We start from the raw sequence: 19,704 nt of genomic DNA, 5'->3' as shown, positions 1-19,704 counted from the left end.
AGTGCCACCCAATGGTGCAAGTCTTTGCTGGTGTCTAGTTTTTGTTCTCTCAGCGCGTTCTCACACACCCCAGTTTCTGCTGTCACCCAATTGTGAAGGTCCTCCCACCAGATTGCAATGCTTGGGCCGCTTTCACTCTTCCACCCCAATGCAATGCGTCTTTTCGCTAGGATGTATATCAAGTCTTTGAGTTTGTTGAGGGGTTTGTTCTTTCTACTTCTATTGTAGCTGCCCAGAATGCATGCCGCCGGCTTTTGCACTTCCAGTTCAATGTCTGCTTCGGCCACTTTTGCAGCAATCTGTGCCCAAAACGTTTGTATCACCTGGCAACCCCAAAACATGTGCGTCATTCCCGCATGGGGTTCATGGCATTTGGGACATTCGGTGGTTCTCGCCCCTTTGAATCTGGAGATCACTTCTGGTGTAAGTTACGCTCTGTTGAGAACGTAGAATTGTTTTGAGTTGCAGTCGGACGTTCCTGGAAACTTTTAGGTAGTGAACAATGTGCTCTCATTCCTTTTCCTCAAATTCCAGGCCCAGCTCATGTTCCCATTTCGCTTTGCTCTTAAGGTCTATGTTAGTTATGCTGTTTAATAGTGCCTCATAAAGCCTTGAGGTTTCATATCCCCCTTCGGCTGCAGAGAGCATGTTTTCGATGGTGTCACACCCGGTCTCTAAGTTCTCCTCGCCCGTCCAGCGATCTGCGAGCCTGCGCACCACAGCTCCATGGAGCAGGAACTGTCCCGGCGGCAGCCCTGAGGTTGCATGTAGTTTGTTGAATGTTGGGATCCCTTGGTCATCTACCAGGTCCCCCGGAGTGGCCACTCCACAGGGCTCCCACCCACGCCGTACCTCGTTCAGGCCCCATTGCCTTCCCGCCATGATGGCTGCTATGGGGATCTGCGGGGAGTACGGGTCTTCCATCTTCGCGACCTTGCAGGCTCGTTTCCAGATCAGTATTCCCAGTTTCACCGGGTAAGGGCTGTTCCGGGTCTCTTCTGCTGGGATCCAGAATATGTCTCTGAGCAGTATCTGGGAGACAGCTGGTTGTAGAAGTCAAGTGTCAAGTGTGGTCTCGTCGGCCATCCATTGTATGACGTGCTTTAGTTGGGCTGCCAAGTAGTACAATTCAAAGTTGGGTATTTTTAGTCCACCCCTGTCGTAGGGCCTCTGTAGTACTTCCAGCGCGACTCTGTGTCTGCCCCCTTGCCAAAGGAATCCCCTGCAGAGTTTATTTAAGTCTGTAAAAAAACGTGTGGGGATGTTAAAGGGGACATTAGTGAAGTGATGTAAGAATCGGGGGAGCACCACCATTTTCAAGAGACCAGCTCTACCTGCCACAGAGAGCGGTAATTTTCCCCAGAAGGTCATTGATTTTTCTAGGTTTTCCTTAACTCTGACTGTGTTTAAAGCATGCTCCATTTTGGGGTCCCGGTGAATAGTGATCCCCAAGTATTTAAAAGATGTGATCTTCCATTGGAAGGGCATTGGGGGGAGTCCCTCGGGGGGAGTCCCTACTTAGGGCAGCCAGGGTGTAGAGGCATGATTTCTCATTGTTAATTTGGATCCCTGTGTATCTGGGAAACCCCTCCAGCATTTCCAGAATATACGGTAATGTGTGTTCCGGATTATTTAAGTAAAGGAGTGTGTCGTCAGCGTACATTGACATCAGGTGTCACCCCGTCGATCACTCTGCCTCCATCTCCATACTCCTGGCGCAGGTATGCTGCTACAGGTTCAACTGCCAAGATGTACAGCATAGGGGAGAGTTGACAGCCCTGCCGTATGCCTCTGTGGAGATGCCGTTTGTCGGAGAATGTATTATTCGTGCAAACTCTGCCCGTGGGGTCTGTATATATGAGTTTGGTCCACTTTAGGAAGGCGGGGCCTATCCCCATTTCCGTCATGGTCGCGTATAGCCATTCCCACCTGACCGAGTCGAACGCTTTAGTGGCATCAAGAGACGCCACTGCAACACTTCTCGGGCCTGTTATTGGTGTTATAAATAACATGATGTTAACTGCGTAGGTTCTCAGTCATGGATCGCCCAGGCACGTAACCCTTTTTGGCCCTGATGGATCAGAAGGGGGACTGCTCTTCGCAGTCTCCTTGCCAGTAATGCCGTTAACATCTTATTATCGGAGTTCAACATGGACAGGGGCCTATATGAGCTACACTCATCTCGTCCTTACCTGGTTTCAGAAGGGGGATAATAATGGCCTCCTTCATGGCGTCTGGGAGGGTGCCTGTCTCGTATGCTTCATTGAACACACAGGCTAGCAGAGGCGCAAGTACATCCTCATACACTTTATAAAACTCCCCTGGGAGCCCGTCGGTACCAGGAACTTTCCCCGATGGTAAGGACCCAATAGTAGCCATCACTTCTTCTGGAGTGATTGGTTTGTCTAGGGCCTCGCCAGCTGTGCGTCCAATGTAGGTAATTTAATGTCGAGGACGTCATCAAATTCAGTGGCCGTCAGGGACGGGGTGCTAGCGTACAGTTCCTGGTAATACCCGGCAAACACTGAGTTTATACCCAGCTATGTGTGCTCTACAGTGCCGTCCGGCCCGCGGACGTGGCAGATAGGAGTCCTGGGGATTTCCCGTTTGTAGAGCCATACCAGTAATTTCCCTGGTTTGTCTCCAAGGGCATGGGTTGTCTCAATGTGTTTTGTGTAGCTAAGCTTACCCAGCTTGTCCCAGTACGTTAAGCAAGTTTGTTTGAGGTCAACCATCCTTTGTACGTGTTCAGATTCTACGGTGGCCCTTCTTTCCAGCTCAGCTAACTCCTTTTCTGTGTTTGCGAGTGAGGCTACTATGGATCTCTGGGTTCCTCCTATGGTTGCTAGCATTTCACCCCTCATGACAACTTTGTCGCTATTCTCGTTCACTTGCCAAAATTCTAGTGTGCTGCTTCTGATCTGTTCACAAAAGGCTGCATCAAGTAGTGCCTCACTTTTTAGCCTCCACGTGGGCACGGGGGGTCTGGGTGGGAACACCGCCCAGCTGGCCACCAGCGGGGAGTGGTCAGATAATACTCTGGCTAGGTAATGTGCATCTTCGAACAGTGCTAGCCGTTCTTCATTCTACTAATAAGTAGTCTAGCCTGGTATAGACAGCATGGGGGGGAATAAAAGGAGTACTCTAGTTTTTCCGGTTGTTTGCGCCAGAGGTCTGCTAGCCCTAGTTGTTGCATCAGGGTATGTAATATTTTTGCAGGCGGGGATGGGCGAGTGTGTTTATTGTCCGATCTATCTGTGCAAGGGCCCAGAGTGCAATTGTGGTCTCCACCCCAGATGAGGGTGCTTTCCCTGTAAGGGCTGATCCGTCTGTGTAGTGAGCGGAAAAAGGTTGTGGCATCATGATTGGGAGCGTAAGTGTTGATTAGGCATATCTCTCTAACTCCAATGCAGCCGTGAACCAGGGCCATCCTGCCTTCGTCATCCGTTTTTGTGTTTATTAATTTAAAGGGGATAGTGGGGGCAATCCAGAATAGGACTCCTCTGGCATAGGTAGAGAAGGTGGAGCCTATCAAGGTCCCTCTCCAGGACTTGGCTAGTGTTTCCAGTTTGCGTGCATCCAAATGCGTCTCTTGCAACAATGCAACCCCAACCTTGCTTCTTCTGATTAGGGCGTGGATGCAGCATTGTTTGACAAAGTTATTCATTCTCCTGGCATTCCATGACATAATTCCGATTTTGTCAACCATGTGCCATGGCTGTCCAAATGAACGGACAGATGACTCCTCCGGGGGCATCGCATCTGGCCTTGGTGATTGTTGACGTTTTAAGTGGTCTTGTCTGTCCCCAAAAATAAAACACCCCAACATTAACCCCAACTTCTGTTTTCCTCCCTCCATCAACTGTTTGATCCCATGTAACCAGAACCGTCCAGTGGGGCTTCTCCCGCTGTGACTTTCCCGTTTCCACTCCATTTGATCAAACGTGATCTCGTGGCGCCCTACGGGCGGGTTTAACTAACCCAAAAAAGGGGGGGTAAAAAAGAGAACTACTGGGGCGGAGAAGTTCCGCTTCAGATGTTGCTCGTCGGGAGGTGGAGGTGTCTCCTCTCCGCTCAGCTCCTGAGGGTGATCAATCTTGCTGCTCATGAGTGGTAATGTTGCCTGTTGTGCATCCGGTGCTAAAAGTTAGCCTTTTGAGTGATCGCTCTGGATGAGGCTCAGCGCTGCTTTCGCTCAGTTTTGTCGAGGTCTGGGATCTGTTCCTTGTCCATCCAGTCTCTGGCCTCAGCTGGTGTATCGAACAATAGTGTTTTTTTGTTGTGTACCACCTTCAAATGTGCAGGGTATAGAAGCATGTAGCGCAGGCCCACCTTCTTCAATCTAGCTTTCGAGTTAATAAATTGGGCTCTTTTCATTTGGACCTGGAAGGTATAGTCAGGGTAGATGGCAATCTTGGCAGAATCTCTTTGAATCTGGCCTCCAGATCTAGAGAAGGCCAGAATACTCTCCCTGTCTTGTTGTAGAGCACTTTTGCTATTAGCGGCCTAGGCAGGGCACCCGGGGCGGGCTTCTTAGTGAGGGATCGGTGAGCTTGTTCAATGGTGAAGCCTTGCGATAGTTTCTCCTCGCTAATTTCTTGCAGTAGGAGGTTTTCTACATAATTTGTAGGATCGGTTCTCTCGATGCCCTCTGGCAGGCCTAGAATTCTAATGTTGTTCCGGCATGCTCGCCCTTCCGCTTCTTCAGCTCTTTCCTCGAGGTGTTTTACCCTTTTGCGCCAGCTCATCAACATCCTTCAGGAGTTACGTTTTAGTCAGTGTTTTCTCGAACCTGGGTTTCGAGTACTTTGGTCCTACCGGCTATGTTGCGAACATCCTGTCAGAGTAGGCCCACGTCTATGGCCACTGCATCTATTTTGCTCTCCATATTCGCTTGGAGCACTTGTATGGCTGCTAGGATTTGTGAGTTGCCTGGCTCTACTTCCTTAGCAGTGGGCTCTGGGAGCGCTGTTGCAGTGTCCCTGGGGCAGGCGTCATACTTCGCGGATCCTCCTGCTGCGTAGGTCTCCATAGTGGTCTGCTTCTGCTTGGCCTTTGCCCCCTTGGAGGACATTCCAGCACGTGGCGGGAGACACTTCAGTTCTAAGAAGGTGCTATATGTGCCCTGCTGGCGGTGCATGGTGCAGGGACCGTGTGGTAGTTTATGGTTATACCTGCGTCTAGTTGAGGGGCCCCTTGTGTCCAGGATTCTCGGGGTTGCCTTCTGTGTTCGTGCCAGAGGTGGATTGGGGTGGTTTTGTAGGCCTGCAGTGACTGCTCAGGCCGTTGGGTTCCGCCTGGGCAGTACGTTTGGGTCTCTTACTGTGCGCTAGGCAGCCGGGCTTTCGGGCACAGCTGGCTTGTCCCTTCATGGTGCGGTCCCTTTATGAATTGCTAAAGCCCGCCGCCTTTGCCGGAGCATGAGGGCTCCACTACTCCTCACAGGCGCGGGGCCTCATTTGCCCAGGCTCTCTCCTCCCCCCTGGTCGCCAGGTGGGCTGCACCCCACCAGGGCCAGACTCCTGTTCCTGTCCGCGCTATGGGTATCCTGCCAATGGCCTCTCTCCAACTGCCACCAAAGCGTCCTTCACCCCCACCGGGGGGGGCGTGCCAGCCAGGGGAGAGGCTGCCCAGCTCCTGGCGCAGGGCATGCAGCTCTGCTCCGTGGGTTCGCTCCCCGCACCCGCTCCTCACCTTATGTGGGGCGCACCAGGCTGTGGCCCTCGAGTTCGTCTATGGGGTTTGTTCTTCTCCCATCTCCTCGGGGCACACAGCGTGAGGGTTACTGCTCCTTCACTCTGCTGTTTAGCTGTGCCCAGGGCAGGCACACATCCAGCCTAAGTCCGTTTCACTCGGGCGCAGCTGCTCCGCTCCCTGACTCAACCACCAGCTGCTCTGGGGGCAGTCTGTATGCGAGGACCCGGGGCTGCCAAGCCACCGGGCTGCTGGGGTCTGCTGGCGCCGCGGACCGCCCCAGCTTCCACGGCTCCCGCAGTGCGGTCTCCTGCCTCCGGTCCTCGCGCGTGTGCATCCCGCAACTTCGCTGCTGTGCCTCCGGTCCTCCTGGTCTGTTGGGTGTCAGCTGAACGAGGTAGGCTGGCTGATGCAGTATCGGCCGTTTATGTGCACGGTCAAGCCAGGGTCCGATGATCAACCAATTCCAACGAGAGTCGCTGGTCAGCTACACAAGTGGATGCGGCAACCCTTTTGGGTACAGGCGATCAGAAAAGGTATGTTTTGCAGCATATCAGTAGACCTATCAATCGGACCTAGCCAAGAGTGCGACCGCTCTACATGGCGGTTGGCCACGCCCCTCCGAGTAACAGTAAGAACATTATGGTAGTATTGCACTTACTTTTTTGTATGGAAATAGTAGGCTTCTTCTGAGTTGTTTGTACTTCAGATGCTGCTGCTTTTCAGGAGAGTGGTCGTCACTGCAATTGTAAAAGAAAGAAGTTAGTAATTTTGTGCGTTTATAGCACTGTTGTTAATTTAGACATTGATTTTTATGTTTTTGTAATAGTAGTGTTTGATAACTGAACAAAGTGTGTGCATGCAGTTTCCTTTGACTATGTGCAGCATGTATATTTTACTTCGAATCTGTTAGTTGAACATGCTTTGTAAACGAGTATAATACTAAGCGTATGAAACGCACTTGATTTTTTAAGGCTGTGTTATTGGATGTTAGGAGAAGAAATAATCATATACTTATTTTGCTATTTTTATAGGGTAAATGGCAGAAGCTGTTTAAAAAAGCATGGAATTGTATGCATTTGTGAAAGTGTGGGTAATAAAGCAGAAGGATGTGATTTAGAGGCAGTGCTGTTATTTCAGCTGGGAGCTTTTCTAATGATAATGTCTATCTGTGTCAGTGTATAAAGATGCATGAACTCATCCTGGCTGTGTGTAATTTTATAATTCACTAAGTGTCTTTCTACAATTATACTATTATTTCTCCCATCTTTTAATATGAAAGTATACTTTTTTAGATAGCTGCGTGTGTTTCAAAAAAAAAAAAGATTTATGTAGCAGAAAGTTTTGGAAGTGACAGTTGATTATAGCAGATGGGAAAAATGACAGTAAGTTCATTTTTTAGGTTATACAGGTTAAGTGGCAGTTACCCTGTTTATATGCATTTATACAAGAGCTGTACATGTACTGTGCAGAAAATATGCATACCTGTAGTTTGTATTCATGCATGTGGATATGCATGAAGCTGCAAGTAGAAATCTTGGAGACTTGTACAGTAGTTTTTGTAGTAGGTGCTTTCCAATGATATGAGACTTGTACTCAGAGTGATCAACAGTACATTTGAAGTGTTGAACTATGATGATGGAGTTAGATGTAGAGTTCTTGGATGTGATTGGTGGATGGTTGTGTGGCTGCTTAGCTGTATCCAATGAGGGAATGGCACAGCGAGTGAAGTGGAAAGGATAGAAGGGCTGTCTAAGAGTTACGTGCTCCGCGGCTGTCCGCGGACAGGGCGTGCCACATCCAGGGTTTTTCAGCAAATCCAGCATGGAAAGGGGACTGTAGGGATTAGCCAATCAGGTGTTGAGGTTGTGGATTTGTGTTGAAAGAGGCTGTGTGTAGTGAAGATGGCAGAGGTGGAGAAAGTCAGGGTGTTGGTGGTTGGAGATATGTTTGTGCATGGTTTAGAGCAGTATGCTAAATGCAGCAATGTGGCAAACATTTTTGATTTTAAAGGAGTGGAGGTGGTGTGGAGCACTGTGCCTGATTCCAATGTGCAGGGAACTGTACATGTTTGTGAAGGTATGGGCAGGATGAATAGTCCCCATGTGGTAGTTTTGCACTGTGGTGCTTTGCATTTGGGCTATGTCAGTGCCCCTACTTTGTTGGCAGATTTGGAACACTTGGTTCAAGCAGTAATGAAAGTCCTTCCAAATGCTAAAGTTATTTTTTCTGGTTTAGTACATAGGGCAATATGGGACAACTGTTCTGTTTTTGCTAGGTGTGCAATCAACCGAGGCATGTTTGCTTTCATGCTTAGAGCTGGTATGTTCTTTTGTAATAATGAGAACATTGATTCTGGTAATGCTGTTTATTTTAAAGAAGATGGCATTTCTTTCTTTTATGGGAAATGTCATGCTGTATTGGAACATAAGGGTTGCTTTGGAGAAGCTTATGTGAAGATTTTAGGAGTAAAATAAGAAAAAAATAATAAAATATAAAATAAAAGGTGTCTCTCAAGCATCTGCAAAAAACGCCTCTTTTCAGAGCCAACCTCAAAGGGGAAATGGGGCACATTATTTAAATTTACATTCATCACGCTCAGATTTTTCGGTGTGTCCGCGAAGAACGCGTATTTCGTACGTGGATTGTTGGGGTTGAGAGGCACGCAAATGAGAATGAGCAGAGCAAGGGATTGGTCAATAAGGTTTACTGGGTGTGTTGTCGGAGAGTTTGTCAGAAACTCTTTTTCCTGAGAGAAGAACAGATCGGTATGGCTGTGGGTTTCAGAAAACAGATTATCTGGATTTTGGGAGACTCCTGGATAAATTGGTTGGAGGCGCATGCAGAACACTGTGGAGTGGCTGCACATCTTGGATTCCCTCATGTGGAAGTGCACTGGCATGGAGTGCATGGAATGAAGTGGCTGGATTTGGTACCTCTCTGTGCTACATCGGTGACACTAGTGTCATCCAGACATAATTATTCATTGTGGAGGGAACAGTTTAGGAAATGTGTCTGGAATTTCTTTGCAATTTGCAATGAAAGAAGGACTTGGGAAGGTCATGGACATGTTTCCAAATTCCCAAGTAATTTTTTCTCTTACTGCACAGAGACAAATGTGGCTGTGTTCTTCTTCATTTTGTTCACAAATGGAGAAAGCGAGGCACAATGTCAATAAGGCTGTTTCGGCCTTTTTAAGAGATGTTGGCATGTCCTCTTTTCACAATGAAATATTATGTTTCGTAGCACATACATTTTTCGCAGAGATGGAGCACATCTTACTTACGCAGGCAATCAGATTTTTCTGTGAAATATACAAAATGCATTGCAACCTTTTTTGTAATTACATTAATACATTTTGCAGTAGGTGTTAATCATTTGAAGTTTTGGAAACACAAAAAAACACCACCAAAAAGCTCTTTTCCGAGCCACCACTTCTTCCCATAAAAAAGTGCAATAGTTCTGATAGGGCAGCACTCCCCAAAAAAAATAAATGTCCACAAACTTCTAAAAATGCACAGGGCCTTGCACTATTTGTCACTTCTATTTTTAAACTGTGAAAGGCGGCTCTGAAAACAGCCTTTTATTTTTTGTTTTATATTTTTTTGGTTTTTTAAACACGACACACAAGGAAAGGAGGGTAAGGAAGGGGCACGAACCACGGGGATAAGAAAGGGCAGGCGGAGAGAGGAAGATGTAGGATGGACCTTATTCAGGTAGTGGGCAGTTGTTCTCGTGCTCCTTGACAGCAGACTCGAAAGCTCTCCGAAGATTCTCCCCCGTGCAGAGTACTGCGTCACAGTACATACACAATATTGTGACCCTCGAAAGGTAAGGGTCAACAGCATCATGAATGGCCTATGAGGCAGCTGGAGGGATGCGGTGTCCCACAGGAGTGTCTCTTGTGGTGACAGGAGCGGAAATGGAGGATGCTGTAGAGGAACTCAACCTACTACGTTTATCGCAAGGTACAACCTTGCGAATAGCCCCCAGTGGAATGACCTTTGGTGTCGCTTCATTGATGTCGTATCAAAGCTATACGAACCAGGCCTTCCACGACTCAGCACCATGTGGCACTGATTGCAGATGACCTTATTTGCACAAGCTTTTGGCACTCCATCAAGAGTGGTAAATAACCGCCACACCCAAGACTCACGGCGAGTGCTGGTAGTAGGGACTTCTACTACCTCCTCCTCTTCATCCGTCTCCTCTGCATCCTCACGCCTGTTCCCCTTTGCAGGCCTTTGGGGACGTGGTGGTGGTGGTGGAGGGGGTGGGGGTGGTGATGAAGCTGAAGCAGCCATGGTCGCCATCTGGAGGACAGCAGGCAAAAGTCAGCAGCAATGCAGGGAATGCAGGTAGAAGCAATGCTCTGTCAGGTAGCCAGAAGCACAATGAGGAGCAATTCTAGGGTGTGGCCTTTTATAGGGGTGCTGGTGTGTGCTTCACAGACAGCCTGGATGTCCACGGACACATCGAACACCAAAAAAAGGCTCAAAGAATTCCAAAAAGTATGTAGATCGCCAGGGACATTGTCTGGGGCATGTGCAATGGTGAACTTTTACTGTAAAATACTTTGGATTGTCCAAAAAAGCACTTTAAAAATGTTCGGGGACCCAGACAGTGTCCGCAAATAAGGACACACGCTCAGCGCGGGTGCCATCACATGATGACATCGCGGACACGTTTGTGAATGAGACGGCTGTCCGCAGGACACCAAATGTGCAGGGACGGTTGTGCGCTTACGCGCGGGTGTTTTACGGACAGTGTTCGGGTGCTCAAACTAATTAAAAGTGTGACACACGTGCGACGGACAGTTACAGACAGGCACGATGTTCGTAGAACCTATGGGTGTGGTGCGCATGTGCGTAGATGTTCTACGGACAGTGTGGCACTCCCATTTTAATTACTAACCAGTATTGTGTCCTTAGGACACCTCCATTTTGGTTAATTACGGACATCCCGAACATTGAATGTGTTCTAAGAACAGTTACATTTTGATTGCGGACAGTACGGACAGGCGTAGTGTTCTTAGGACACCTCCATTTTGGTTAATTACAGACATCCCGGATACCTGCGCTGTCCGCGGACACCCTAACTGCCTTTTTTAAAAAAAATAAGACACAGAGGAATAAAGTAACAACACACACAATATTTTATTATTATATACAAATATAAAATTTATGAAAGAGAGGGGGAAGCAGAAACTGACACAAATACTGGGGAATTAGGGGTTTCGAGATGATGAATGGGAGGGGATGAAGGGATGGAAGTCTCTTGGTGGTGAGGGTTTGGGGATAGTTTACTGGGACATGGAGAGGGGGAACAGGTACATGTGGGACAATGATATTTAATGTTTTCTTTCAGGTGGTCCTCCACAAAATGTTTTAAAAGATTGAAATTTTCCATTAGCATATACATTTTTTGTTCCATTCACTGCAGAGCATTTTCTAATGTCTGTTTTGTTATATTATTTTCACTGTTTTATGGTCTGTTAAAAAAATGTTTTAAGTACACATAAAGTAATGGTTATTAATTAGCTTATATAGAGAAGTGTCTACCATTAGTATCACCGTCTTCACTCATTTAATCATGTGGGAAATTTTCTTCAAGCCATTCCAAAGTACTGAACGTTTCTGTGTAAAAAATAAAAATGAATATTACTTTTAGTGTACCCAATACAGAAAGTTTAGAAATATATAAGAAAAATTAAGTTTACTTACTAGTTTCTGGTAAGTTTTGTTGTTAGTGTTGTGTAGGTCTGTTGTTGCTTCTTGCTGTGCAGTTTCTGTGAGGTAATTATGTTGGAGGCATATCTTTTTGTTTTTGTACGTTCCATTCTAGTACATATGCTATTTAAATGGACGGATGATGTCTTACATATATAGGTTCCACTTCTTATTTATTATTACATATAATGTGTTCATGTGCTGCTTTTTGAACTTGTATCATGCCATATAAACACTGAACAACAATCTAAGATACCTGCTGAGTTTTTGGGTAGTGTTGATGTTGTCCGTGTCTGTCCGCAGCCATACGCACAGTCTGCGGACATCAAAATCATTAGCAGGGGATTCAGTATATTATATGTTACATGTATATAAAGTAAGGGAATCCTAGTAAACACCTATCAAATTCCAACTATGTATAGCTATATTCAGTAAAAAAAAAACATTGGTAAAGGGAGGTTATGGTTAAGTTGCGCTACTAAAAACCTATGCAATTCAGTGAAAAAATCGTTATTAAAGGGATGTTATGGTTCCAAGTAAAACCGAAAAAAACCCCTGAAATTCGCCAGTTATGGTAAGCTAAGCTACCATAACTCGCGCCACCACCGTGCACTGCTAAGACTTACACCCAGGACATCAAAGATGACATCACAAATGTCATTGATGACATCACTGATGACATCACATGGGCATTTACTTTTCATGAAAAGTCAGTACAAGGGGTTCTCATTGTAATGTTGATAAAGTGTCAACAGGGAGTAATGTTGTTGTGAGAGTCTGGGAACTGCACCCATATGAGAAACCAACGCTTAAACACAAGAGGGTCTGCGACCCTGTGAGAGAGATATTTATTGAGAATTACTCAGTTTGGCAAGAGAGGACCCAAAACTATCTTTGTGAATCTGGGACCTGCACCCACATGGAAGACTGGAAACCAATGGGACAGAAGACCGTGGGAATAATAAAATTAATGCTATACTTGGCGGAGAGGAATCTGGAGTCAACAGGATATAAAGACTGGAAATATAAGAGACTCTTCCTTATTTTGTGATGCAGCCTCTGGAGAGAACATTGTTTAAGTTTAGGGGAAAGGAGCACTACTCCACTCTTGGAACTTTTTGGTTTTTAACATTTCTTTTTATCACCTTACTAGCATCTAATCCGGGAATTTTTTCTTTTAATTAAGAAGACTAAAAACATTGTTTCATTTAGTAATGACTACCCTTGCACATGTATCTGAGAATGTAAGTGCTAAGGACAGAAGTATGTTTTTGAACACAGCGGTGAAATTTGCTTTCGCACTTCCTGACGTTTTCATTAGTTTACCTTGATGTAGGGAAATCGCTCATAGTATTTAGGGATAGAGCGAAATTTTTCCAGCCTTTTTGTGTTAATAAAAGTCTTTGACCAAATGATATTACCACTGTGTTCCGACTCATACTTCTGCACCCTTACTATATATATATATATATATATATATGTATATTCCTTCATTATCCAGGCGGCTCTCAGCATTCCCAAAAGAGAGCATATAACCGAAGCGAGAAAAAATGCTCCCACCTACCTGTCTAAAAGCTTTGTGAAAGCTGAGTCCGTCAGACCTACCAGGAGGGCTTAGGCACACAGACTTGTCCTGCCCAAATCAAAGCGAGCCAAAAGTGGCAGCGCCATCTTCCCCACCATTGCTGCCCGTCATTGGAACGCACTTCCACTTTATCTGAGGGGGAACAATCGTACTGGGCATTCAGAAAAGACTTGAAAACCTTTCTCTTTAACTAAGGACTACCACTGAGAGTACTGCTAGTCTGCTTTGCCTGATCTGATTACTTGAACTTTTTTCGCTTACGTAAGTGTAACTGGTTGTAACAGCGCCTTGATGCCTCAGGGTTTTGTGCGCTTAATAAATGCTAAATAAATAAATACATTATCTGTGTTTTTGCCTTACAAAAGGGCTAGGTTTTTACTGTTTTTATTAGTTATGTGTTTAAGTAATGTACGTTTGTTTTTATAGAGCCATGCATTGACATTTCTTTTATTTGATACTTGCCCTCCTATTCTTGTATGGATGCTTCCCCTGCTGACTCTCACCTCCTGAAGAGTGTGTGCTGCCCACGCCACCAAAGAAGAAAGGAGGGAGGTATATAGTTCACTTTCTGACTGTTTACCCTTATGACCGAGAAACCACTGAGTTGTGTTGCAGTACAAGTTTGGCCATAGCGCTTGAAAGCCTTTTATCCCCTTGTATTTCATCTGGCCAGCATATGGTTTCTGTACACCGGTGGCAGCAAGAGTGAGTCATTACTAGACTTCACCTACAGTTTAGTCCAACAAAATAAAAGACAGTATTAGGAACACTAGTATAGGGACTTTTTAAAAATGAAACTGGACATGGATACAGTTAAGTGCTTAAAAGCAAGCATGTTTTCACATCTATGCTGAGACGGAAGACTGCTTTTGGCAGAAAGGTTAAATCTGAAATGCTACACAGCCTCCATTGTGGATGCAAGGAAGGGTGAGGAGGTCCCAGGGGTGCATAGTAAGCATGGGCTCAAGAAGGGATACCCATCCAAGAGATGACAGTAGAAGAAGACTCGGATAGGGAGGCTGACTGCCTTCCCTGTCACTCTGCTTATAGGGTAGGTCGTGTCTCACACCATTCTGTGAAAAAACCTGAAGGTGTTTCACAACTCAGTCCCCGGGGATCCCTTATTCAGGTGGCCAGGGAAAGGCCATCGCTATTGGATCCTGACCCTGTGGGTGGACTAGCAAAGGAGGATCACCTGGGTAGGGGGTCCTTGGGGAGCGGGGAAGAGATACCGAAAGGTGAGACATGGTATCTCCCATTTCCTGACAGTTATTTACCCCATATTCCCTCTACGGGATACTACAACTCCCATAATTCCCCATCTTTCCATAGCCCAACTACTGAGACGAGGACGACTGAGACTAGAAAGATTACCACTAGTAACATGTACTGGCCTTGTCCCACTAATAAGGTCAGGCAGGGTCAGGCACTCAATCACGATATCACACACACACCTGAAACTCAAGGACCATTTCCCAAACTATAAAAGGTGGAGTACAGAAAGACAAGGAGAGCGAGACAGGGGCCAAGAAAGAAGGCAAGCTGGATAGTGAGACAAAGGAGCAACTGAGGGAGAGCAGCTGAGGACCAGGCCAGGGGGAACTGCACTTTGAGATGCTAACAGGCTGTGAGTTAAGGCAGGAGAAAGCGTGGCGAGGGAGCCGTGTCTCCAAGAAGCCAGGAGAGTTCAGAGAAGGGAGCCGAGGGGCTGGCTAAGCCCTAGATGCCATGCGCTAGCAAGCTGCTTGTTTCCTCCCCGGAGCTGTGGGCCGCCCAGGAGTGTCTGAGGGTCAGGTGGGCAAGACCCTGACCTCGACGAACTGAATAACGAAGGACTCGCAAAAGCAATCTCAGCTGGTCAGTTCAAAGAAAAGGAGAGCCCAGTTTGTGATAGGCATGATTGTGAAAGCTACAGTGTTACAAGCAAGGTTAATCGTTGAAGGATAAAAGACGTTGAATGTATATAGACTGCAAGGGAGCTGATGAGAAACAAAGTAACGGAGCGGTGCCGTGTGAGAAGGCACATTGTTAAACGATTCTTGAAAGAGAAATGTGAATAATGAAAGCAAAATATGTGGAAAGCCATTGAAGGAAAGGGCACGAGGGAAGAGTGTGTGCAGGGATCCTGAAAGGCTAATCTGAAAGTGAACTGTTAATGAAACGAGGAACAGAGGGGCAGTGGGCCCGAATGAACTACATGCTTATATGAAATAAGGAACAGAGGGCCCTTTCTGCAAAATCAAGTACAAGAGGCATGGACATTGAGAAAACAGTGCAAGAGGCACGAACTTTGAGAAAGCAGTGGTCACGCATGGGGTGAAAATACTGTGCGGTTGCAAAGGTCTCTGACAGGTGAACATTGTGAAAGAGAAGTACAAAGGTTGGGGAAAGGAATTCTCCCCGAGCTTTGTGAAGCGGAGCTGGTTGCCTGGAAGATGTTTCAGCTATGTTTGAGTGTTTAAGGAGGGCAAGGGCAGCCTGCGAAAAGTAATTAAGAAGCAACTTTGTGAATATCTGTTTGTTTGAGAATTGTGAAGCTGGGTGAGGGAAGCCAAAAATAATCAATTTGAAAAGAACGATGATGCATTTTGAACTGATATTGAAATTGGCGAGGGAAGCCTAACAGACTTATGGGAAACCTTTGAACCGTGCATACTACCCACCTTGAAGGAACCTTGTAAGAACCCCAGTGAACTGAACTAGGAGAAGGGAGTGGTGAACCACTTTTGCCATTCTGACTTTCTTTTGATACACTCTTTATTTTCATGCATTTTCACACAGTTAGTTATTGTGAAACGTGAGGGCAAGTATAGGATTCTGACAGACTATTTCCTTTGTTTGACTGACTGACTTGGACCATTTTACTTTGATAGTCAAGACTACTCCAATTATAGAAATGGGGCCAGCTAGGAAGTCTCCAACCCCAATCAAACTTAATAAAGGTGTTGAAACTTGTACCTTTTTGTTTCTATGTCCTTAGTTGTGCTACCATGCCAGCTTCACAATAGGTTCAGCTGGATAGTCTGGTCACACCTGAATTAGCAACTGGGCAGTTCCTTCCTGAGGAAAGGAGATTAGCCCTACCCATAGAGGCAGACAGACCTGGTAACCATTGAGCTGTGTAAGCTAGGTTTTGAGGCTTGATGGATACATGTAGGGTCATCCATAGTGAGGAGGGCAGCCCCTCAAGCCCAGGAGACTGGGGGACGGGCCTAGACATCAAATCCCCAAAGATACAATTCAGTGTTAATAAGTAGGAAATACTTTTTTTTACTGGTTTTAGGGACTGGAATTAGCTTTGCATCTTCAGGAGGTGAAAGAAGACTTTTATTGGGGTGGGGAAGGCTCCTGCCAGATGAGTTGCTTACCAATGCAGGGCATGGATGCTGTCCTCTAGCTCATTCCTAAAGAGAGTTCTGTTTATTCCAAACTGAAATGAAGTGTCTGTTCTTAGGACATTTTGTAAAACCTATGAGCAATACCATGGGAGTTTTAGAAAAATCCCAAAGAAAGAATTGCACATTCAAAAAATGTTTTAATTTGCCTCTGAACTACTCTAGGGGTTGGGTAAGTGGTAACACTCTTGACATACTTTAAAGTGTATAATTTGATTGCATCAGAGCATATTCTGAAAAATAGTGAGACAAAATCGCATTAGCACCTTGTGAGCAAAGGACCACAGACTCTAGGGAGCTTGCAAAAGCTGCTGATAGGTCTGCAAATACTCCACTCCAAAGGAAGGCTAAAGTGAGTACATCCTAATCGGAAGTTAAGTCTTTTGCTAAAACAAAAGAAAATGAGATGTAAGTAAGGAGAAAGGTTCACAGGGCCTAAACATCTGGTGGGAAACCTCATTCACATTGACAATTTCCTCCACAGAGAAGAGCAGTGATGGAACATCTAGCTAAATGGGAAACACAACACCCAGAACCCGTTTTCTTTGTGGGCACACTTCTCATAAAAAGGAAGATCCAGATTACAAGGGAAAGTTTAAGCAGGTTGTAGTGAGTGTGGGCAACCTAGGGAAAGAATTCCAACTAAACCAAGCAGTGGCTGAATGCACCCTGTTTACTCTCCTTTAACTGTTTCAGCTACCCAGACCGTACAAGAATGGATTTACACTATACTCGATCTCAGAAAAACAAGAAATACATATACAATAACAATAGGTCTGCAACTACAAAATCACAATGGCTGCCTGAATGCCCATGTGCTTGAAAAGACACCTACATTGGGTGCCTCAACAGCTCCAAATGCATTCACTGTACAAATATACAGGGAATGCATAGCTAAATAAGTATAAGCAAAAATGCATGCTCTTCTGTCCACTGTATGCAACAAAATATCTTTAAAGTAGATCGAAAACTGGTGCCTAGTTGATTGGGTTTCATCTGGTTTTTGAGGCATTTTCCCAGTTGTTGAAGTGTTCTCCAGGATTGAACCCAGATCTCCAATATTTTACGAGTAGCCTAGACAGGCGTTCAGCACCCGTAACCACGGATGTTCCAGTGAATCACAAGTACCTAAATGCCTGTGAAAGTACGTCTACATCAAACTTTGCTCCCTTTCTGCAGTGCCTTTATGGCCAGGCCCAGTGCCCTTCGCCCCCCACATTGAACGGCAAGGAGTTATACAGTGATGAAATGATAAATTGGAAGGCTGTTATTGGCATGTGCCAAAATGATGGCAAAATGTGTCGTTCAGATGGCTGAACCGGTTGACGCAAAACACTGATCGGTACAAAGGTCACTCTCCAGTGCAGTAACATAAGGAAGAGGGAAGGGATCAGGGATCCTCCTTTTAATGAACCTTGTCAGCTTAATGATGAAAATAGGGCAAACGTAGAAGTTGAAAAAGGGTCCTATTGATACCCATATCAAAGAACGGGGTCAGGTGGATCCAGTCCCAGTAAGTTACTCCACCAGCTTTCTTTTTGATTCAACAGCCATCTGTTTTGTCCAAAACTGAGTGATTCTTTAATGGAGCAGTCAATATAGGATAGCATCTTTATTTTGTTACTTTTATTACTGTTTTGCTTCAAGAATCTGTTTTTTGTGTGTGCACAATACCAGTATAACCGTACAACCATGATATCTTTTTGAACAAAATGAGCTGTAGTTTCTCCTTTCATAGTTAGCTAGATACCACTCGTAGACTGGGTAATGAACAGGAGGAAAAGCCGTAGGATAACATTGGGTTGGGCTATTTTGTAGGCAGTGGAGTGGTCACATAACTAATCCTCCTCAAGTGAAGCAGTGTTTAATGCGCACATTTTCCTTAAGTCATCCCATATTGCTTGATAATCAAGTAGTTCACGTCTTGAAATAAGTCACTTTCTCAAATATTGCAAAGGTTGACGTCCTCCAGTCATCTCTTCATCTCACCTTGGCATAAACATCAAATGAGCAACTCTTCATCCTGCATTCATGCATTTTAATTAGAAGTTGATTTGGTCCTGCAGAGAGCAGATCTCTGGACTTGGGGATAAAGGACCAAAGTGCTGACTTTGACGGATCAACCTAGGATTCTGCATAGATCTTGTTTGTCTAGATTCTTTTTGTAACAAAGGCGAGATGTCAGCATCATTCCATCTGGCTGTCTCTGTAAGACTGGGGTGTGTATTATCTTCCCTGCTCTTCAATTTGTATGTTAATTCATGAACAACTGGAGGAAATGCCTGCAGATGACCCAGTCTTTCGATCACACACCCTACCTATATTTCCCTTTGCAAATGATTCAGCTCTCATTTCTCACACCCACAGAGCATCATTTAAAAAATGTATTCAAAAAAATAAAAACAGCATTTTCCGATCAACAATGATTTGAAGGAAGTCATAGGAACTACTTTGCAGTAATACTGTCTCAATCTATTGTGGCGAGTCAGGAGGAGGACACAGACTCTCTGAGGACATGTCTGATATTTTATTAAAAATGATAAAGCCTATGTGTCCCTACCACGATCGGTGATCCCTACCTATTTTACTAACTAAGGTGCTCATAAGTCAGTCATGAGTGTCCAATGGAAGAGGTCTGCTGTACAAAACGACCCTTACTGACCCTAACACTATGAAAACTAACTTAGGCCAGGAGAAGGTCTGCCTTCTACTGATGGTATTTCTAGGACCAGTCTTTAATGCACAATTTGTGAATAGTCTCTTGTGACTTCTTGGATTAATTTCCTCAGTTCTTCAAACTAGTTTTTGAGTTTTCTCTGCTCTTTGGGTTCTCTTATTAGGATTAGGTCCGTGTTCTTGGCTGTGGTACTCTGCGTATCCTTGGAAGAAAATATTGCCTTGCTGGACTTTCCCTCCTGTGTAATAACAATTCAGCTTATTTTTATCTACTTTACTTCGTATGTAGCTTAGTTGCCTATTTCCACTAAGCTCTGTCTCATATCTGTTTCTCTTTAATATTGTATTGGTCTTGTACAGGATTTCCCTCTTTCCCAGAGTGTTTTTATCCACTGGTCTTCTCATTATCCAGTGTTTCAACAATTAGTACCTGGCGAGGGGGGCTGTGGCATCCTTTCAGCCAATGAAGAGGCATGAAACGGTGGAATTACCAGACGTAATCCCTCTGCTCAGAGCCTCCTCAAGGCTGGAGGCCACCATCTCCCCCCCCCAATCCCCCGGGGCACCATGTAAGTGGTCCTCCTCTACCCTCCCTCCATTTCCCCATCCACAGAATTCCCTCCCC

General features: G+C 45.4%; 1 protein-coding gene across 7 annotated transcripts in view; it reads left to right on the top strand.

Moving 5' to 3' along the window:
• Positions 1-19,704, top strand: part of IL15 (interleukin 15) — a 1,104,687-nt gene that overhangs the window by 197,214 nt on the left and 887,769 nt on the right. The window lies entirely within an intron of this gene.

The sequence above is a fragment of the Ambystoma mexicanum genome, chromosome 6q (genome assembly GCF_040938575.1).
Source record: "Ambystoma mexicanum isolate Mex_15411 chromosome 6q, UKY_AmexF1_1, whole genome shotgun sequence".
NCBI lineage: Eukaryota > Metazoa > Chordata > Amphibia > Caudata > Ambystomatidae > Ambystoma > Ambystoma mexicanum.
Note: the sequence above shows the minus strand (reverse complement) of the source record. Positions and strands in the feature narration are given on the sequence as shown.